This window comes from Onychomys torridus, chromosome 19, assembly GCF_903995425.1.
Source record: "Onychomys torridus chromosome 19, mOncTor1.1, whole genome shotgun sequence".
Taxonomy (NCBI): Eukaryota; Metazoa; Chordata; class Mammalia; order Rodentia; family Cricetidae; genus Onychomys; species Onychomys torridus.
This window is the reverse complement of record NC_050461.1, coordinates 47343713-47367057: the sequence shown is the minus strand read 5'-3', so window position 1 is coordinate 47367057 and position 23345 is coordinate 47343713. Positions and strand designations below refer to the sequence as shown.

At 44.4% G+C, this 23345-nt stretch overlaps 1 protein-coding gene across 2 annotated transcripts in view; it reads right to left on the bottom strand.

Moving 5' to 3' along the window:
- Mthfd1l (methylenetetrahydrofolate dehydrogenase (NADP+ dependent) 1 like) overlaps positions 1 to 23345 on the bottom strand; it is a 189369-nt gene that overhangs the window by 81438 nt on the left and 84586 nt on the right. The window lies entirely within an intron of this gene.

Below are 23345 nucleotides of genomic sequence, written 5' to 3'. Positions count from 1 at the left end.
GGAATCACCAACAAGTCAAACCTCCCCAGTGACCCAGAATCAGCTATTTATTGCCTCATCTTATTTGCTGTCCCCAGGAAATTTTTTGAGAGCCAAGCCAAAGAATTATCTCACATTGAATTTAATAGACATATTCTTAAAGCATGAAGCAAGTCCACTTAGCATGACTTGGCTTTCCTGAAAAGCATGGAATGTCGGTTTCAAAAGGAAGGCTTGTGATAAAAAATATTTGCGCAAGCCGAAGCCACTGTTTGTCTTGGCAAACTCTCTTCTTTTTGTTACAGCTCTTTCAGTTACAGTGAATGGAAACAGGAAATGCTGACGGGTAGGCTCATCGAGGAAGCACAGAAGTCATCCCGCAGGATGGCTTGACTCAAAACCTACAAACTTCAAACTTCAAACCCTACAAACGGCTCAGAAGTGGGGGTGCAGGTCGTTGGGTCCAAGCTAGAAGGGTCTCACAAAACAGAGCTCTGGGTGCGGATGGAGGTTGAAGCCTAGGCGGCTGGCTTGGCTATGACAATCACGCAGAGCACCCGGGGGTCCTGCTGTTAAAAACTATGGAGCAGGAGTGACCAGGACAGCCATGAAAATGCTACACAGCCCACAACATGAGGCAAGCCACGGGCTCTCCACAAACACAACCCCCACCCTCAAGGGAGGGAGTTCGTATTTGCCAGGTTTCTCTGTGACATCTCTGGTTCCTTGCACACTTTGAAGAAAGTGGTGGTGACAATGAAGACCCAAACTTCCAAGTAAACACCCATCTTTATTAATATTACCTCTTTCCAGAGAAATCCTGTCAAGTACAGGTTCATACAAGTCTAGAAGTGTGAGGCATTTTAGGGATGACAGTCTCTAACCTCTTGGCTCCTCAGCCTAAGGCAATTTACCTCTTGGAGATCAGGTCAAGGGCCCCACTGGTGGTGTCCAAGTCCCTCTATTGCCCAATCAGGAGCTGTACCCACTTCCCTAAATGCTCTGCTATCTATCCACCATTCTATGACAGAGCACTTCCCATTAAACACGTACATCACAGATTTTAGGAAAAACCACTGTTTCTTCTCCCAGGACAACCAAACCTCTGCTACCCTGTGATGTATCTATGCGACTGCCTGAGACATCCTCATTTAGTGAGGCAACGGAGTCCACAACTGAATTTTATTACTGTGATGAAGATCAATTAATTCCCCAATGAATAACCAGTGTGACTTTGGCCTTTCTTTTTTAAATTTCATAGTCTACATGAAAACATAGTCCATACGTACAGTCCCTTTCCCCTCCCACCAAACTCCTTCCCAGCAAATCTTCCTCCTTTCATAGCTTGTTATTATTTTTATTATCTGCTTTGGGGCCCACTGCATTTAATTATGGCACAAGCAAGGGTAACTGAGCTGTGGCTATACCATCCAGGAATAAGACCACCTCCCCGAAGCAAGCATTAACCGCTTATCGTGCCCCTGGGTGGGGGCCGTCATGAGTTTCTGTCCCATTCATGATGGAATGTTGATGTGGCCTTTCCTTTCTGAGATTACTTTTAAACTTTTAACCCTCTCTACCCCCCAACCCTGAGACCAAGTCCTACTATGTAGCCCCGGCTGGCCTGAAACTTGCTATGTAGACCAAGCTGGCATCAAAGTCACCGAGATCCATCTGCCTCTGCCTCCCAAGGGCTGAGATTGAAGGTGTGCACCTGGCCTTAAAATTGTATTCACTCACTTGTATGCAGGTCAATCTGAATTCCGCCCTGTCTTATATTTATCTCTGGTGATTCTAAATCCTTAACCTCTTTACCTATCCCTACGGCATTCACAGGCATCACAAACGATAAAATGTCATTGAGTTCTTCTTGAGTGGAATGATACTGTTCCCTGCAACCCCCAGCCCACTGGAGAGGGCAAAGGGGAAACTTACCAGTTTCTGAAGACATTTTTGGTCACTACTGGCATCTAATTAAGAGACACTGCTAGGCATCCTATAATGCACAACACTGCAGCCCGCTTCCAAAAATCAGAGACTGCTTCGTCCCACTCAGGCAGCCGGCTATAGGTCAAGCAGAACAAAGGAGTGCTGGACTTTCTAGACACTCCCTCTGAGAATATTACAAAGGCACCAGAGGCTAGACTACAAGATTGCACCAGCTCATTATGCTAATCACCGTAACCTCATCCACCGAGATCCTGGAGTCTGAATTATCCAAATAAAAAATTCCGCTCAGCACAGCTTTGATGTATTGCATCAATAAGGGGGTCAGTGCAACTTGGCAACTGGGGTCTAAAGTGACTCCTGACTTAATAACATAAGGAGGAAGGAGGGGCCAGGGGAAGGAAACAGTCAGCATGGAAGGCACAGGTGGTGGGGGTTGTCAGCCTTTCTGCTAAGATGTGTAGACCGTGAGAGGAGGGGACTATTTTAAAAAACCAGGCATGAGAAGATGGGGCCAAACGGACCATTTATTGAGCATTTCCTCTTGACCCTTTGTTCTGGTTTTATTCCTTTGCTGTGATAACACGCCGACCAAACACAACTTGGGAAGAAAAGGATTTGTTTCAGCTTACACATGCCAAGTCACAATCAATCATTGAGGGAAGTCAGAGCAGGGACTCAGGCAGGAACACAGGCCACGGAGGAACGGCGCTTTTCCGCTCCACCACTGCCTCGTGCTCAGTGACTTTTCTTATAAAGCCCAGACTCACTTGCCTAGGAGCGGTGTTGCCCATGGTGGGGCGGACACCTCCTGCATCCAGACAATGGGCACAGGCCAATGTGATCTGGGTGCTTCCTTCCCCCTTTCCACGTGACCAACACAGCCCTCTGCTTAAAGCCTATGATGCTAATGATGGAAAGGTTCCAATAACTGTTCTCAATGCCACTCTGTTATTCAGCTGGACCAAAACCCAGGCCAACAGGACTGCAGTCTCTGTTATAATGTCCCTAATCCATACGGCCTTGCTGATGCATCAGCCAACCAGGAAACATTTCTCTAGCTGAACTGCTTTCAATGAAAAAATCTGAATACCTTTGTGCTTCAAGAGCATGTCATTCTTTGGATTCAGAAATTCGTTTTCTCTTGGAGCAACTCATGTGGGGATTACCCATTACCTCTCCTAATAGTTAGTTGTCATGCCAACAGAGGTGGGACTTGGGCAGTGGAGGGCAAGGGAGACTTAAGGTCAATTAAGAAAGATTTTAGAGAGGCTGCTTCAGGCACTGGGTTGATCTGGACTTTGTTCCTGACACCAAACACAGAAAGGATTGTGGTGGTATTGTGTTCTCCAAAATATTGTGCACCCTAATAAATTTATCTGGGGTCAGAGAACAGAGCAACCACTAGATACAGAGGATAGAAAATGGTGGCTAGAAAATGGTGGCACTTACACCTTTAATCCTAGCATTCTAGAGGCAGATTTCCATCTGTTCAAGGATAGAGCCAAGCATGGTGACTCATACCTTTAATCCCAGGGATTAAGAGAAAGGTATATAAGGCGTGAAGACCAGAAACTAGAAGCTTTTGGCTGGTTAAGCTTTCAGGCTTCTAGCAGCAGTTCAGCTGAAATCCATTTGGATGAGGGCTTCCAGCCCGAGGAAACAGGATCAGCTGAGGAACTGGCAAGGTGAGGTAGATGTGGCTTATTCTGCTTCTCTGATCTTCCAGCATTCACCCCAATACCTGGCCTCAGGTTTGAATTCATTAATAAGAACTTTTAAGATTCCTGCTACACAGGACACACAAACACATTGTGGTGGCCCTCCTGGAGTCACTCCCCCACTTGTCTGAGACCCCCCCCCCCCAAGACTTGTCTCCCTAACCCAGACACCAGCTCTCTCACCACTGTTTGGAGGAGTGGGTAACTCGAATATCCTAGCTTAGATTGTCTGTACCAAATGTGCAGACAGGTCGGGAATAAGGAAACTGGTTTAGTTGTGAAATTCCCGTTTTTGCTTCCCAACTGAGGAGACCCTCCTTAACTCAAGACAGGTTTTCCTTGAGTTTCTCATACTTGAAGCACCTGAAGATTACCACCAGAATTGCGAATTGAATTTTCACCTTGTTTTATCATGAAGGCATCCTTGGTTCCACAAGCACTCAGAGGATAAAAAGGAAAAATCAGTATTGTCAGATTTCATAGCTACTTTACGACAGCAATAAATTTTCTGGGTGATGCATGCAACACATATAATAGTCAACATACTGTGTTCTCCATTATCTTTGGACATGAAATTGGATTTATGGACTGTTGAAGTTCTCACAGAACTAGTCACCACAACCAGCTCAGCTCAGAATGGGCTGAGGTTAAAAAAAAAAAAAAAATGTCTGCACAGGACAGATTTGGTCAGTTCTCAAAAGGAATTCTTATAAACAAATACAGGGGGAAATGAAATGGTAGCTTCCATCCAGTCCAGACTTGACTTCCTCACGACAAATGAGAGATTGCATGGGATGAACACATAGGAAGAAGTCAGAGCCAGGCTTCACCCCAAGCAGTACGGGTTATAATTTCTGTGCAGAGCTAAAGGAAACAGAGATGAGTCTTCACACAGGCCCCTCTGCCCTGCATGGGATGAACACATAGGAAGAAGTCAGAGCCAGGCTTCACCCCAAGCAGTACGGGTTATAATTTCTGTGCAGAGCTAAAGGAAACAGAGATGAGTCTTCACACAGGCCCCTCTGCCCTCTGTAAACAGAGTTACTCTTTGCAGCTGCCTGCAGATGAACTCGGCAAGAGTCCGTTCAGACTCACCGAAGCACATGCGTTCTCAACTGGAGCTCAAGGTGGGCTAGCCTTTGAGGAATTTTAGTCATTTGCTCAGTGGCTAGAAGGAGACTAAACCGGATGAGTCTCCAAACAAACCACAAGGGAGGCTCGGCGTTATTGTTACAGCTTAGAAAACAACAACGCCCTGGGTTTAGAATGGATTAATTGTGAGGCTCTAACTCATCTCAGGTCTATGAAATTTTACTAAAAACACAATCCTTTCTGCTCTGTCAGTTTTGCTGATGTAATTCACGGTCCCTTGATTTTATTAAATGTAAGAGAGTTGAATTTCCATAGAGGATACAAAAAAAAAAAAAAAAAAAAAAAAACCCCAACAACTACGGGGCACATATTTGGAGACTGAAGAGATCAGTAAAACCACAAATGAATGTTATTTTGAAGACCCTTCCCTCTTGCCCAATGGCCAGGTTTCCACCCCCTGGGGAAGGCTGAAGTTGGAGCAGAGCATGAGGAAGCTATTGGGGTGGACTCTGGGGAAGGGAAAGAGAACATTAACACCATATAATGAGTCGACAGGGCCAAGTGTGGTGGTACATGCCTTCAATCCCAACACTGGAGAGCCAGAGGCAAGATGTTTGGGAAGATCAAGGCCTGTTAGGTCTGCAGAGTGAGTTCTAGTCCAGTCTGAACGACAGTGAGACTCAGTCTCAAAAAGCTAATGATAAATAAATAGGATACAGGGACACTTGGAAAATGTGTGTGTGTGTGTGTGTGTGTGTGTGTGTGTGTGTGTGTGTACAGTAACTAAAAATATCAATGTACTTTGGAAGAAGGATTCAGAACTTACTCTTGGAGATTGATTAGTTATAGTTAGTTATTCAGAACCATCACTAACCATTTTGTTTTGTAAATTGATTTTGGCCAAAGAGAATTTAAATTTGGAATCAAATGTTTAAATAAAAAGTAAGTTATGCACATTCTAATTATTTTTTTGAGACAGGGTCTTACTGTGTAGCCCCGACTGGCCTGGAACTCACTCTATTGACCAAGGTGGCTTTGAACTCAGAGTGATGCATTTACCTCTGCCTCCAGAGTGCTGAGATCACAGGTGTAGCCCACTGCACTCAATGCCCATGTTATCTTTATTTCCCACATAAAAATCTACGCTCTGGATTGGGAGAGTTTGCTCTTTGGATGATCATATGGGGCAAAGCTGTCCTCTTGCAGCTTGTGAGAAGTGGGCCCTATGTCCACCCACCTCCAGAGATGAATTCTGAAGCTGAGGGTGGTGGTACACACCCATAATTCTACACTCAGGAGGCAGAGGCAGGAAGATTGCCAGTCAAGCCAGTCTGGGCTCCACAGTGAGGCTGTGTCTTAGAATAAAAAAAAAAAAAAAAAAATTTTTTTTTTTTTTTTTTTTTGCCTGGCTTAGCTACTAACAAATATGTCTTAACAAAATGGAAAAATGGGACAGAACATTTTCTGTAAGGGGGTTTCTGACAACACAACTAAGGAGAAGAAAGAAGGAATGTGGAGGTACACACATTTTATCATAAAGCCCCTGCAGAAAGGACAGTGTCATAAAGCCAGAATAACTCACTCTGACTCCTGAGAAACTCCAATCACAGCAAACAGACAGGCTTCCCGTGAAGTCCTTTTTATAATTTCTAGATTCCCAGCAGCAATGAAGATGGAAGGAAAATATATTAAAACCGAAAGCTATAATCTTTGGGTATGTTTTAAAAAAGTATACTTGCCTGTGTGTGTGGCATGTTTATACGCTTGTGTGCATCTATACACATACCTGTGCATACACAGAAACCAGAAGTCTAAGTCGGGGTCTTCCTCATTTGCTGTGCACCCTGCTTTTGAGGGAGGGTCTCTCACTGAACCTGGAGCTCACCGTTTCACTAGGTGGGTGAATGAGCTCCAGAGCGCTGCCTGCTGCCTGCAGCGCCCCCCACCTCCAGTGTTGGGATTACCACCGGCTTAATGTGAGTGCTGGGGATCCAAATTCAGCTCTTCAGGTATGGCAGGCGCTTTACCAATGGAACCATCTCTCTGGACTCTAGGGATGGTTCTTGCACCCATGTGGCTGATGGAGAAGTTACTTCTGCCTCTGGATTTTAGCCAAACATTCTGTGGGGAAAGTTTCACCCGTGATCCTCATCTAGGAGAAGAAGAGCTGGCCTTGCCCATTTCTCACAAGCAGACCATGGTAGCCTTGGCCACTCTGCTCAGCATTGGTACCCAGGGCAGAGGAGACCTCTGGAAGCGTCACTCATTTCAGCGTGAGCAACCTCTGTGCTTATCTTTACCACCCCATAGGGAACAGGGCCATACAGCTGCCTTCCAGGAGAACTTTGAAACTATGGATGGATGGCTTACCCGACCATGTAGCAAAACAGGGTGACACCATCAAAGTGGGGAAAAAGGGCCACAGCAATAAGAGGGCCGGACAAAGCCACAATCACGAGTGTCCTTTACACTTACTACATGATGTGGGGAAAAGAGATCGGTAAAGATATTTCAAAATGGTGGTGAGCAGGTGGATTACTGACTAAGTGATATTGGGACAACTGGCTGATAATGGGGCTCTCTCCCTAGGGAAAAAAACCTCCCCAGCAGTTAAAAAAGCTCATGCCATACTCTGGGGAGTCATCCACAAGGCCAGAGCTAAGAGATGTGGGAGAGCACACACATAGACACTCCTCACTTGTCCTGATACACGCAGACTAAGTTGAGAACATGTTAAGCTGATAGTGCATTTTATGCCTCTAACCTGCTGAACATTCTAGCCTCACAGCACATCAGCTGTTTCCTTGGTGATGGTGGGGCTGGCTGCCTAGTATCATGCTATTATCACAAGTCAAAAAAAAAAAAAAAAAAAAAAAAAAAAAGCAGAGATCCCATTTCCCAGGATGCTGTCCACAGAATTTAGCTACTCTCCTACTATTGTGAAGTTTGTGTCAAACCGAGAGACGGGGGCCATCTGTACGTCTGCTACATTTTCAGAGCACAACACACAATATTGAATTCTATTTTGCCTGTGCACATATGTTCAAAATGTATGAGAACACAACTGGGCAGGCCCCCGTGGTCCTAAGAGCTATGACTTGGGAAGGGGAGGACCAGAGTTAAGTGCCTAGGACACCTTCTGCTATTGCAGCTCAAGGAAGTGGTCTAGTGTGCTTGGTGAAGGAGAAAAGGAGGAAATTTGGGTCTGTAATTTCAGAGTGTGGCTAATGCCCAGACCAGCTGCTGTATGCTGTCCGCAGAGCTTAATATAAATGTTAATAGCAGTGTGTACGTGGGCTGGGTGCTTCAAGCTGCCTGCCAGGGGTGCTGATGGGTTTTGTGGGCAGCAGTTCACACTTCCATGTCCCCTGGAATAAGTGGTACAGATATGGGCAGTATCAGACCAGCTGAAGCCAGGAAGGTGGGGGTAGGGCTGAGACTTTTTCTGTGCAAACAGAAATGAATCTGGTTGTTACTTCTCACTGGGTTCCAATGTAGCCTGCACTGAGTGGCAGATGTGTACATTCTAACTTCTAGCTCAGGACCAAGGTGAGGGCTGTGTTTCACTCAGTTTTCAGATGCTTATCATGTGTTTGGGCTTTTATGTGCACACGCATTCTGAGCTCCAAATTCAAGCAATCTCAACACTACCTTCCTCGGTATTTTTCTCCCCACATCCTTTAGAGTCTTTTGGCTTGCTTCATAAAATTGCATGAATATTTTGGATGAGTGTAGATGGCTTTTACTTTTTAAGGCCAGGCAACAATTTGATGATATAACTTCTAAAAATACTTAAAATAACTACGAAAATAGTTTGCTTCAAGAAACCACTTCTTAGTTTAGAACATACACAGAAGAGATGGAGTTTAGGCCAGGTGGTGGCGGTGCACACCTGTAATCCCAGCACTCGGGAGGTAGAGGCAGGTGGATCTCTGTGAGTTCGAGGCCAGCCTGGTCTACAAAGCTAGTCCAGGACAGGCTCCAAAGCTAGAGAGAAACCCTGTCTCGAAAAACAAAAACAAACAAAAACAGAAAACAAACAAACAAACAAACAAAAAAAAAAGAGATGGAGTTTAGAGTGGAAATGATTTTAACACCCCACGAACAGGAAACCCTCCAGAGTCCTACACATATATCCCATGCTACTTACTCCCAGGCTAACACAGATATAATAGTGGTTTCTGTTGTCTTGATTCAAGTCTGAATCCAGAGCTTTTTAATGAACAGCTCTTTTCCTCAGTGCTGAGGCTTTTAAGCACCAATCAATGAGTTCTGGGACCCGGGAGATGGCTCATTGGGTATAGGGCTTGCTGCACAAGCGGCACCCACATAAAGATTTGGCATGCATGTTTGTAACCCCAGCATTGAGAGAGTAGAAACAAATATGTTGGGTGCTCAATGGCCAGACAAAAGAGTGAGCTCCCGCCTCCCCAAGAGACCTGTCTCAAAAAGTATGGTGGAAGGCAACAGACGAGGACACTCAACATTGACCTTTGGCCTTTACACACATACCCACATCACACAAAGAGTCCTGACCACATTCTAGCCCCTAGAAGTTCAGTTCTTGCATCAGTAAAACTTCGAGCAAACCTCACATCTCTTCTAAATTAGAAATATCACCCTGACTTCAGTCCTAGAGTTAATGCTGTGCAGAGAAAGAAAGCGCCCGTAGCCTACGAGGAATACACAGGAGGAAATGATCTAAATGGAAAAAATACTAGGATGTCTGTAAGTAGGCTGTTTTCAGAAATGAACCAATCAGGATTAGGTTTACCCACAAATATGAGGAGCCACGAAGGAGTGGCACAATGCCAATACAAGCGTATTTTCTCTCACATAAAAGAAGATCACAGTTGGCATTCTATGCTGGTGTACCAGCTCCTCCATCATCTGAAGCTGCTACTACCCAGGGGTCCAGGATGATTGCTGGAGCCCCTGCCATCATAATAAAAAGTCCCAAACAGTAGGAAAAGAGGAGGAAAGGCATATCCCTTTTCCAAAGACTTTCCTAGATAGGCTGGGATGTGGTTCAGTAGGTAGAGGGTATGTATAAGGGCCTGGATACTTCCCCCTTGCCCCCCATCACCTCCTAAACAGGGCAAGGTTAGCAAATGTCTACAATCTTAGCACTCTGGAGTTGGAGGCAGGAGGATCAGAAATTCAAGGTCATCCATTCTCTTAAGAGAGAGAGGCAGAGAAAGACACACACACACACACACACACACACACAGAACAAGACAGAGATAAAGAGAAAGGGAGACACAGAGAGGTGGCGGTGGGGCTGGGAAGGCTAAGACCTTTTGGGATCCACCGCCATCACCCTCAAGCAGAAAGTGGCAGCGTTCAGAATGCTTCTCCAGGCAGACGTGAGCTCATGCCAAGTTGTCTGTGCCGCCGTCTGCTTTGTGCCTTTTCCTGAAGAGATGGCAACTAACAGATACCCACCCCAGGCAGAGCACTGACGACAAACCAGAGAAAGAATCGCAGCGTCTGTGGTCAGGGGACCGATGACTTTGGTCGGTGGGGTGACTCTCAAGCAGCTGCATTGGGGAGAAGGGTTCCCCACCCCCAGCCTCCCAGCACGAGTGACCACAGCTGCATCGCTGGAGCTCAGGGTCCAGTTGGCTGGCAGCTCTTCTGAACAGATACCCACCACACTGCTGTGGCTGTTCAGTCTTTCAGACTCCCGGGGCTTCCAGGGCATTCCTTGTAAGTTTCTTTATCCTCCCTAGCCTTCCTATGTCCCCTCCTCCCCTCCCCTTCATCTGTTTTGTGAGGTCTCCATCTTCTTTTCGTTGGCTTTTGCTCGAGGTCAGGAGGTGGGAGAGGAAGGCCCGATAGGTCTTGTGGGCTGTTGGGGGGGGGGTGTCACTGAGACAGATTGCTGGGGACATAGAATTTATTATTAAACACTGCGGACAGAGAGATAAACAAGAGCATGTCAGGAAGCCTGAGGAGAGTTCAGCCTCCACCAAAGACAGCAAGGCGGAGGCTCTGAAGAGAAGAATCCATCAGGCCTGCCCGGCGGAAGTCAGAGAATTCGTATTTCGACAGTAGAATAATACATGATGAAATACTGTTTAAAATATGTTAGAATCGAGGGAGACTTCTCCAAAGGGAACTGACTGAAAAGATCAGGATGTGAACTTGTCCTTTACGACGCTTCATGATGCCCAAGCTGGAACATAGAGCTAGGGATTACAATCTTTCTGGGAACAACTTCTACCTGCCCTTCATGAAGCTTGCTCCAAAATTTTGCAAGGCCAATAGGCATGATGAAACTTCGATTTGGGGACCGGGGATAGAGGTAGGTGGAATGCTTGCCTAGCTGCACAAGGCACCAGGTTTGATCCTAGCCACGGTAGATATAAATTGGGTGTGGTGGGCATAATCCCAGCATTCTAGAGGTGGAGGCAGGAGGATTAAAACTTCAAGGTCATCCTTGGTGACACAGTGAGTTTAAGGCCAGCCCGGATAACACAAGATTCCAACTAAAAAAAACAATAGGAAGGGACGAGGACGGGGAGAGAAGAGAGGAGAAACTATCTTTGTAGTGTCCACCTCTTGCTGGCATAATACGCATCATGAAAAAACATTATATAGACACACAGTGCTCTGTGTCACGCAGTAATAGGTATATAGCTCAGTGGTTCTCAACCTGTGGGTCAAGACCCCCCTGGGAGTCCAATAGCAGATATTCTGCATATCAGATATTTACATTGCAATTTATAACAGCAGCAAAATGACAGTTCTGAAGTAGAAATGAAAATAATCTTATAGTGGGGGGGGGTCAGCACAACATGAGGCGCTACGTTAAAGGGTCACGCAGCCTTAGGAAGGTTGAGAACCACTGCTGTAAACTTAATAAAGGTGAAAACATCCCAAAAAAGACAGGAGAGGTGGTCAATTTAGGGTTCTCTCTCTCTCTCTCTCTCTCTCTCTCTCTCTCTCTCTCTCTCCTCCCCAGATAAAACCAATCCTCTTAGAATCTAGACAAATGAAGCCAGGCGTGATGGCACATGCATAGAATTCCAGCACTCAGCAACGGAGGCAGGAGACTCAGCAGTTCCCGGCCAGCTTCAGTTATACACTGAATTGGAAGCCAGCGTGGGCTACATGGAGTCCCAGGTCAAACTAAAATTAGAAAGAAAAAAAAAATTTAACTGTGGGGGCTGGAGAGGTGCTGCTCTTATAGAGGACCCTGATTCAGTTCCCAGACCAACAGGCACGCACACAAAACAGACGGATAAAGATAAAATTTTAAAAAATTCAAACAAAGAGTCCCAGGAGCTCCTGAAATCATTTGATGAAAATATTAAAAGAAAATATCTCTGTAAGAAGTTTAAAAGGAGTCCATTCTAAATGGCTCACATTCCCTCATTTCTTCTGGAGTAAAATCAGTGCAACATAGCACAGTCCTGCGTATTAGTTTGACAGAGATAACTATGGGATTATGCTCACCGTATCAATAACTTTCACTTTCCTGCATGGCTGCATTTTTCTTTCTCCATGTTCACATCTTGCTAAATTTATTCCTAGGCATTTTATAGCGTGGAGGAGGGTAGGAATAAATAGGATCGTTTTCCACATTATGTTTATCCTTGACATAAAGGAAGGCTATATTGACTTTTACATATTTATACTGTAGCCAACTGGGCAAACTAAAACTTTTATTACTTACGATAAATTTTAGTTGACGTCTTGAATTTTATCTCTGCACGAGCACATATAAATAACAGAAAAGTTATCTATACTTTTTACATGGCTTGTACTTTAGCCCACTGGCTAGGTCTCCCGAGTAAGATAGTAACAGCGGTGGTTATGGACATCCTGGCCAGGCTGACTAGGTGTGCCCAAGAGGGATGCGATTTATTGCAATGTTGTTCGATGTTGTTCGCTAGTTTCTGGCTTATTGATTTTGTTTAAATTCTTCCATTGTCTATATCATTTCATCCAGACTCCTCTTTCATCTCTAGCTTTTTAAACTCAGCTTTGTTGTGAGCTAGACAAGCAGCCCTCAGGAACCTGAACCCTTATGTAGATTTTTTGCAGCGACAAACTTTGTACCCAACTGTTAATAGTGAAAGGATGAGAACATTTATAGCTATAGAGGGCTAGAGGCCTGCAGCTTTTAGAAAGCAATGCAATCTGCTTCCTCTTCAAAATGCCATTCTCCAAAGATGCAAAGAAGTCTCTGACAAGACATCCTAAATTATACTCCTTTAGGAATTGCCCAGCATTCCTCATTCAAAATTCTAATACGTGTCTTGTATAGGAACAATACCATATTGTAATTACACCAAATGCTGCTAAAAAATGTAAAAAACAACCTCACATAATTGCAATTTTTGAAACTATAAAAGGCAATTTGGCTCCTGTCCAGCACCTTGAAGCTAGATGTTCTTGGCCCAGATGGGCTAGGATAACAGTCATATAACGTAATCTGAAAACGTATTGTGCAATGGACATTACAGAAAATCCCGTAGAAGGCCCATGTAATCACAAGTTACAAAACTCCAGCTTAACCTCAGGACCACTTCTTAAAGTCATTATATGTCAACTCTCACAGCACTAATCTCTCTATATCACGATGTTTTGACAAGGGACTTATTTGAACTCCACATTTCATGATGATAAGCAGAACGATATTCCAAGCATGCTGTTTGGAATATACATAAATCACAAACAGGAATGAGCCACAGAGCTCATTTTTAAACACATTTGCATTATGGAGGGCATAAAGAAAAGGTCAAAGTCAGGCTTGAACATTCCTAAAGTTCAAAATGGCTTTTGAAACATGTTACTTTTAAAAATGACTTTAAAAATACTTATTTTAAAATTTTCTTTATGTATGATGCATCTGTGAGTGAAGACCATGTGTGTACTTGAGCCTGCTGTAGAGCCCAGAAGAGGGTGTTGGATCCTGTGATGCTGGAGTTAGTTCTGATTTGTCTGACATGGGTGCTGGGAACCCAGTTTAAGTCCCCTGAAGAGTAGCAAGCACTCTAACCACTGATCCATCTCTCCAGGCCCCAACTACTTCTTTGAGACAGGGTCTCAAGCAGACCAGGCCTTCCTAGGATCACTATGTAGCTGAGGGTGACACTGAGCTCTTGGACCCCATGCCTCCACTTCCTGAGCCCTGTGATCACAGGCATGCATTTCTTTTTTTTTTTAAATTATTATTATTATGTGTTTTAATTTTATACATCAGCCATGGGTTCCCCTGTCCTTCTCCCTCCCCTCTGACCTCCCCCCCCAGCCCCTCCCCTCCATTCTCATGTCCTCCAGGACCAAGACACCCCTGGGTAAACCTGGTGGATTCAGTACAGGCAGGGCCAGTCCCCTCCTTCCAGGCTGAACATGTGTCCCTGTGTAAGCCCAAGGTTCCAAACAGCCAGCTCATGCACCAAGGACAGGTCCTGGTCCCACAGCCTGGGTGCCTCCCAAACAGATCAAGCTATTCAATTGTCTCACTTATCCAGAGGGCCTGATCCAGCTGGGGGCTCCACAGCTGTTGGTTCATAATTCATGTGCTTCCATTCAATTGGCTATTTGTCCCTGTGCTTTTTGCAATCTTGGATTCAACAATTCACGCTCTTGCAGTCCCTCCTCCTTCTCGACAGTTGGACACCTGGAGTTCCACCTGGGGCCTGGCTGAGGATCTCTGCATCCACTTCCATCAGTTATTGGATGAGAGTTCCAAGACGACTGCTAGGGTATTTAGTCATCTGATCACCAGACTAGGTCAGATCAGGCCCTCCCTCGACCACTGCCAGCAGTATACAGAGGATATATCATTGCGGATTTCTGGGGACCTCGCCAGCACTCTGCCTATTCCTGTTCTCATGTGGTCTTCATTTATCATGGTCTGTTATTCCTCATTCTCCCTTTCTGTTCTTGATCCAGCTGGGATCTCCTGCTCCCCTAAGCTTTCTTTCCCTCAAATCTTGCCCTTCATTACTCCCACTGTCGTCCAGGTTGTTCATGTAGATCTCATCCATTTCTCTGTCATTGGATGATCCCTGTGTCTTTCCTAGGGTCCCGTTTTCTAGGTAGCTTCCCTGGAGTTGTGTAGCAGTCTAGTCATTTTTGTTTTACATCTAGTATCCTCCTATGAGTGAGTACATACCGTGTTTGTCCTTCTGAGTCTGGGTTACCTCACTCAGGATGATTTTTTCTAGATACATCCATTTGCCTGCAAACCTTATGATGTCATTGTTTTTCTCTGCTGAGTAGTACTCCATTGTGTATATGTACCATATTTTCTTTATCCATTCTTCAGTTGAAGGGCATTAGGTTATTTCCAGGTTCTGGCTATTACAAACAATGCTGATATGAACATAGCTGAGCAAATGCCCTTGTGGTATGATTGAGCATTCCTTGTGTATATGCCCAAGAGTGCTACAGCTGGGTCTTGGGGGAGATGGATTCCCAATTTTCTAAGGAAGCGCCATATTGATTTCCTGTCTGTACAAGCTTGCATTCCCAGGCATGCATTTCTATGTCTAGTTTCTACAAGGTTCTTGGGTTCCACCCATGGAGCTATCATGCTAAACAAGCATTCTATCAACTGAGTTACCTTTCCAGTCCCTGCCTTCTTATTTATATTTATATTTATATTTATATTTATATTTATATTTATATTTCATTTATTTATTTATTTATTTATTTATTTATTTATTTATTTATTTTGAGATGGAGTCTTTGGGAATCTCACTCTATTTCTCAGGCTGGCCCTTGAACTCCTGGACTCAAGAAATCCTTCTCCCTTGCCTTTTGAGTAGCTGGGACTTGTAATCACATGTAATGACTTTCAATTTATTTATTTGCTATATCAATAAGCCATGTTGGAAACATGCTCATGGTCACTGTTAGAAAACCTAAGGGCAATCCAGACACAGCTGCCATTAGAGAAGTCTTTTTGTATAACTGATGTGTACTATTAGGTTTTCATTCAACAAACATTAGTCCTATTGGATGCAAACACAGGGCTGGAGGATGATGGTATGGACCCAAAGTATATATTTTACAGGCGGTAAGCAACAGGACCAAGAGTTCAGAATGGAGGCCAAGGACTGGGTGCGAATCACTGTCCTTTCAGCCCAAGCTCGTCACTTGGGGCAAATTCCTTCACTCTGATACTCAGTCTTCTCAGCTGGAAGATGTGGCCAGTGTGGTGGCTCCTTCAGAGGCTCACAGGACAAGCCAGTGAGGTCCCAGCCGCAAAGCTCTAGGCCAGTGTCTGGCACACAGTAGGCTTTCAGGATAGAAAGTTAACTCATGTTGCTCTCAGCAAAGATTTAAAACTGCTGGTGTGATTTATAAGTATCTTTCCTGCCACCCCCACACAGATAACAAATAAATATATTTTTAAAAATAATTACAAAAAACCCCCTCAGGATAATAGTGAGAGCCTTTCTCTCCCTTCTTCTCTGACACACGACCTTGCTAGCTTGCCCAAGGTTTGTGCTAGAATGATAGATATAAGCCATCTCATCTTGTGAGATACTTCACATTAAAAAACAAAAACAAAATCCAACTATTATTATTTAGTTTTATGTGTATGGGTATTTTGTTTGCATGTATACATCTGTGCATCACATGCATGCCTGGTACCCTCAGAATCAAGAAGAGGGCATTGGATACCCTAGAACTGGAGTTACAGACAATTGTGAGTCGCTTATGTGGGTGCTGGGAATTGAACCCAGGCCCACTGAAAGAGCATCATCAAGTACTCTTAACCACTGAGCCATCTCTTCAGTCTGGCATACTTGACACTTTGGAGGGTAAAAAGGTAGTACACAGTATCCATTGGGTATGACAAGCACTACTACTGTGAAGCAGGTCACTGTTTCAACAGCAGTGTCTGTTAAGATTCTGTGCTTCATTGTGAAGCTAAGTTAGAATGATTTCTGTAGGAAGAAGAAAGAACCGAGTAGAAGCTGAGAGGCTGAACACATTTGTTCTAGGGTTTGTGAAGTTGGGTGGTGCCCAACAGGTGTCTTTTAATAATTACGGTATGGAGGTTACTTAGGAATGATACAGTTGCTAGGCGGTGGTGGCACACACCTGTAATCCCAGCACTCGGGAGGCACAGGCAGGCGGATCTCTGTGAGTTTGAGGCCAGCCTGGGCTACAGAGTGAGTTCCAGAAAGGAAGTTACACAGAGAAACCCTGTCTCGAATAAAGAAGAAGAAGGAGGAGGAAGAGGAGAAGGAGGAGGAGGAAGAGGAGGAAGAGGAGGAGGAGGAGGAGGAGGAGGAGAAGGAGAAGGAGGAGGAGAAGAAGAAGAAGAAGAAGAAGGAGGAGGAGGAAGAGGAGGAAGAGGAGGAGGAGGAGGAGGAGGAGAAGGAGGAGGAGGAGGAGGAGGAGAAGGAGGAGGAGGAGAAGAAGAAGAAGAAGAAGAAGAAGAAGAAGAAGAAGAAGAAGAAGAAGAAGAAGAAGAAGAATGATACAGTTATTTTCAATTGATTTCAATTGATGATATTATTCTTACAGACAGCTAGTAAACTGTTAGGTTACAAACACCCATTAAATTGTTTGACCTTTAATTACATAATATATGGATATGTCTGGCATTTCTTTGGATCTGGGGTACTGTCCAAAAAATTAGTGTAACCTAATCTTGTAAACAGAGTAGGCCTGGGAAGGTTTATTGTAGATATTTTATGGTAAAAGTATAAATGTATACCTGGAAATGATACCTCTTCCCATCTGGAAAGTTCTTCCCTCTAGAGCAATGATTCTCAACCTTCCTGATGCTGTGACCCTTTAGTACATAGTTCCTCATGTTGTGGTGACCCCCACAACCATTAAATTATTTTTACTGTTACTTCATAACTGTATTGTTAGAAATCATAATGTAAATATTTCTGGAGGTAGAGGTTTGCCCACAGGTTAAGAACCAATGCTCTAGAGTGGCAGGAAAAAGGTGGAGCGAAGGAGGGCATCACATTTCATATTGCTGTACTGTTTGTGATGGGGTAATCTTTAGAGAAAAGAGGTTGATTTTGGCTAATGATTCTAGGAGTCAATTGGCATGATGTCACCGTCTACTCTGCATGTGACTGTCTTGGAACGCAGTAGAAGAGCAAGGAGACACACACAGAAGACAAGTTCAAGGCACATCTAAGACAGCAGGGATGAGGTCAGAGTAACCAGGCCTGTCCCTTGAGCTCAGGAGCTAACTTCAAATCAAAGGCTTTCCTCCATGAGGGCTGCCCAGGATTGCTGTGAGAAGGAATCAGGCAGCCAACTATGCAGGTCACAGCCGCCAAGTCACAGAGATTTCAGTCACATGTCACATCTCTGCCTTCTTTCTCGGTGTTGGGAACTGAATCCACGGCTCTAGCCATGCTAGCCTCTGCCCTGGAATCTTATCTCCAGGTATCTGTCTGATCATAAACCAACCCTTGAACCTAAAGCACACAGGAACAGCACAGTAAGATGTGGTGATGTTGAGTGTCAGGAACAAAGTGGTTGGTTAACTTAATCTATACACTTTCCCAAGTAGTATATAACCAGAATGCTCCAAGCTTGCTTACCTATTTTCTACTTTTACGTGTATGAGTGTCTTGCCTGCACGTATGTATGTGCACCACTTGCCTGCCTGGGGCCCACTCAGAGCCTTTGGAACTGGAGTAACAGGCATTTGTGAGCTGCCATGTGAGTGCTGAGATCTGAACCCTGGTCCTCTACAAGAGCAACAGGTGCTCTTAGCCACTGAGCCATCTCTGCAGCCTCTATCATTTATTTGTGCTGGGGATTGAACCCAGGGCCTTGGTCATGCTGGGAAAACATTCTACCACTGAGCTTCCCTCGTTCTTCTTATTATTGTTATTTTTTAAGGGCTGAAGACCGGCTGCTAAAAACCAAAATCAAAACCAAACCCCAAAGAGGTCTAGTCTGTAGGAAAGCATGTGTGGTAGAGAAAGGCCAGCGAATGGGAGTCAATACCGAGCTCCCGGAAACTGACATCCAGGGACGCCATGAACCAACATTCCTGCAGTGAAGCTTTTTGGAGTCCAATGCCTGAAGTCCACTCCCTAGACTCAGCAGCTGCCTGGGTTTGCACAGCCCCTCCAGCCAGATTGCTAATAATCCAGTTCTTACCCCTGACATGATTATGTATAGCATTACTCAGGACACAAAAATGAACTTCATAACAGAGTGAAGCCCTGGCCGAGAGCAGGGTTTTATATGTCAGCAGGGTGAGCTCCAGGAGCCCCTCAGCTCAGACACTGGACACTACTTCAACTCAGATTTTTTTTTTTAAGGGTGGATAAAATTATAGGAATGTTTAGTTTGGTCTGGCTTTCTTCTACCTAAATGATGGAGTATTTAACATTTCATTGAAATAAAAACAGATGGTGCGAATAAGCCAGTAGCTGGGTGTAACTATTCACTAGAGTCCTCTGAAACTCAGGAGTGAAGATTTATAACTGTCCTAAAGGATGGGGGATGAAGGCAAAGCAAGATGACTAAAGTCAGTGGCCCCCAAGGTCACCTTTACTCAGCAACGTATTGAGAAAGACAGTCCAAGGTAAGGGAGTGCTACATTGGAATATGGTTCCTCTCTACACTCCCATTGGAATTGAATAAACACAATGAGGCACAAGAGGGCAGAGCCTGATCCAAGCTCCGGTGTTCAGAACTGATGGGGCTCAACACTGTCACCAGGGTTGGGGCTTTGAGATGGAAGACTGATGGATTTTTGAGAAGAGGGACCAAGAGGTACCTGCAATCCAGAACTCAGGAAGCAGAGGTAAGAGAATCTCTGTCAACCTAGTTTACACAGTGAGTTCTAGGCCAAATAAAGCTACTAAGTGAGACCCTGTCTCAAAAGCATCTGCCCTGGGATGGAGAGATACTCAGTGGGTAAGAGCATGTGTTGTTCTTGTAGAGGACCTGAGTTTGGTTCCCAGCACCCGTATCATGTTTGGTCCCAGCTACCTGTTACTCAGGGGATCTGATGCCCTCTTCTGGACTCCTAAGACATCTGCACTCACATGTACTAAGAAGAGCTCCCTTAAAATAACAGTCAAAACAAAAAAGAAACAAAACAAAATTTTTAAAAAGGAAAAAAAAAAATTAAAAAAGACCAGAAGTAGGCAGAAATACACACCATATCCACGCATGCATGCACACATACACACACCACACCACACCCATGCATGCGCATATACACACACCCACACACCCTATACCCATGTGTACACACACACACACACACACACACACACACACACACACACACACATCTCGTGCTATGTGATGCCTTTTGTTGTCTCACAACTCTGCCAGCCTGAAGACCATCAGAAAACCCAGGCCATCAACCCAGGCTAAGAACAAAAGTCAAAATGGAGTTCTTTTCTTTAAAGCGTAATCTGTGGTATTGCATTATAGAAACAGAAAGTGGGCTAATACAGAGGGGTTGGGACAGTACAAACATGATCTGCTACAGTATATTAAGATGCACTGGCATGGTATGATATCACAATTATATTTATTTATTGATTGATCTGGGTGGAAGATGGTTGAGTTCTTTAGACAAGTGTGGCTGACTTCAAACTCATAGTCCCTCTGCCTTAGTCTTCCAAGATTATAGGCATATGCCATCACATCTGGCCCAGTCTATTAATATTTAAGTATGGGAGGGGACAGTAGACCTCCAAAGTCTAGCCATGGATTCCACTGGCTGCAACCGCTGGATATAAGGAACCTTAGCTATGAGCATATACAATTCCAGGTTCACACTCCCAAATAGAGGCGGGGTCTTCAGCTGAAAACTGGGGTTGAAGCCAATTAAATGAGCAGAAGAAAAAGAAAGAAAGGAAAAAAAAAGAAAGCAAAAAGCCATTACAGTCCCCATAGCACTTGCTTCTAAAATTCTCATGAAGTACTTGGCTCTCATCCGACAAATTCATGCAGCTAATTAAATAAACACTGGGCTGTGGCAAAGGCTAAATGGACCGTTGATTCCATTATCTTAGAATAATTATTCTGGGTAGACAAAAGGATTCCTTGCTGGATGTTGACGCAGAACTGAGAGTGATATTAAATGGTATACACAGGGAAGATTCGATCCGAGATGTGCCCCTCCCCAAGCGCCTCCAGGTTCTTTGTTAATCCACAAAGCTCCCCCCCCATGCACCCCACTCTCTGCTAAGACTCACCTGGTTTGTCTCCCCTACCACACCCCAGTTTACTAGAGGGTAGAAAAGGCAGAAGGTAGAAAGGGTAGAAGCCAATGGTAAGCTCCTGGAGTCCAGGCAAGGAAGGGCTGGTGACCACAAAGATGGAGAGTTCTGAAGACTGGCTATGCAGTGACTGATTCTCTTCTGCTGTACAGCTAAGATGGCAGACTCTAAGATGGCGGACTCTAAGTGATGTGTATTGTACAGCAATTAAAAAGAGTCATTATCACTCCAAAATAAACTCAATTCTTCAAAGGACTTTAACCTTTTCTAGTCATGTGTCAACAATGGGGGAAGAGTCACAAGAAGGACTTGTTAAGGGTTAGTAGGGGTCAGGCCAGAACTTGACAGATACACTTTCACACACCTTTTTTTTAAAATCCATGAGGAAAGCTCCCTTAAAAGCCTTAATTTGGCTTGGGAGATGGCAGTGTGTGTAAAGAAGCTTGCCGAGCCAGCCTGGTGACCTGAGCTAGAAACCCTAGAACCCACGTTAAAGAGGAAAGGGAGAACCAATCCTACAAACTGGTTCTTTGACCTTCACACCTGTGCCATGGTTACCGCATCCCCATCATGCACATACACACAATTATAATGTTTATTTCTAAACGGCCTTACTTTACACACAAGGAATTTGATGCAAAGCAAATTAATATGCCTTGAGGAGGGTTCTGACTCCCCCATTGGGCAAGATTACCAGGGAACTCTCCCCTCAGACTACAAGGGATCAGAGGAGTAATTAGAAGCATGGTTGATATTTGCATAGTTGCCTATGTCTTACAAATCACTTTTCCTTTGGGTATTATTGAATGTTATAATAAAGACCAAAGCTGTTACCAAAAGAGGAAATTGAGCCCTAGGAAAGTTCTTGCTTCACACCACCAAAAGGAGGCTCCCATCCCATAATATCTAACCTTGCTCAGTGTTAACCTTCATTTCCCACTCCTCATCTGATCCACCTTCACAGTTTCCCAATGAGAATGCCACCAAGAGGCACACCCAGAGTCTAATGTCTTATCCAGGCCACAGCAGAACTAGCATGCTTTGCAGACACCATCAACATGTATCTTTAAAGCTATTTTGTCATGATGATGCATATTCTGTAAATACCTGCTTGATAAAGTAGAGAGCCCTGTCAGCATAAACCAGAGTGCTTGATGCTAGAAGCCCTTTTATCCACAGTCAATACATTAGAACCTCTTCACTTAAGTGCCCATCTACTCAGTATCTGCCTTTCCCCAGCCTCCTCAGTCATTAGCTCTACTGCTTTGGATGCTCATCCGAGCAAATCCACTTAGCGTGCCTCACCACTCTTGCTGTGGACTCGGTGCCTAAGCAGCAAAGTACATGATTGCACATTACACAGATCTTTGAAGGATGGAATTACATAAATCCTCATTTGATCCAGACTCCGTGTCTACAAGGGATCCTTAAATCTGTCTCAATAACTCTGAAAGAACCCTGAGCGGTTGCAGCGTGAAAGTGTAGATCTAGGTTCTTCCACCCAGCAGATTTTCTTCTACTAAAAGACCTCGCTTTTGGAGTTTGATGCAAGGCTGATGGTACTTGGGAGGAAGTGGCTGCTAGACCTGATTATGGACAATGGGAACTGCCTGCTGGCTGCGAAATCTGACAATCAGATCCTTCCAGCATCAAATGAACCCTTGTTTTTGTTTTTTTGCTTCTTCATAGCTTTATCCTTCTGGCCTAAGATCATGGCTGGTAACCATGATGAAAGCTCTATAGCAGGTGCCCCCTCCTGGCAGCAGACAGTATGAATCTACCAAATAAAATTTGAGCCTATTGGTTGGGAACCTCCCTTCCATCAGGTCACAAAAAACACACCAGGATTCCAGGAAGATAAAAAAATCCGATTGATTTTAATGTATTAGTACTATAATGATTGCTAATAGCTCAGGCAATGACCACATTCTCCTGTGCACACACCTTTGGCAGGACATTCCACAAGGCCTGCCACTAGATCTGCTCTGCTGACCACTGGATTCCCAGTTCTGAGCTTTGAATGTGGTATGTTCTAAATATTTATCCATTGGATAACTATTTAAAGTAATTTTGAGGCCAGCCTGGGCTACCAAGCGAGTTCCAGGAAAGGCTCAAAGCTACACAGAGAAACCCTGTCTCGAAAAACCAAAACCAAACCAAACCAAACCAAACCAAACCAAAAACAACAACAACAAAACCAAATAAAGTAATTTCATTAGCACCATTTTACGGATAAGAAAAATGAGGTTCAGTGCTACTTAAAATTATGTCCAAGGTCATTTAATTGACAGATATTAGAAGGCATATGTGCTTGACCACAGAATCAATGGCTCAACCAATATAACTGTACTGGAATAGAACAAGTTCTCCAGTACTAACACCCTCTACAAAGAGAGGAATAAAA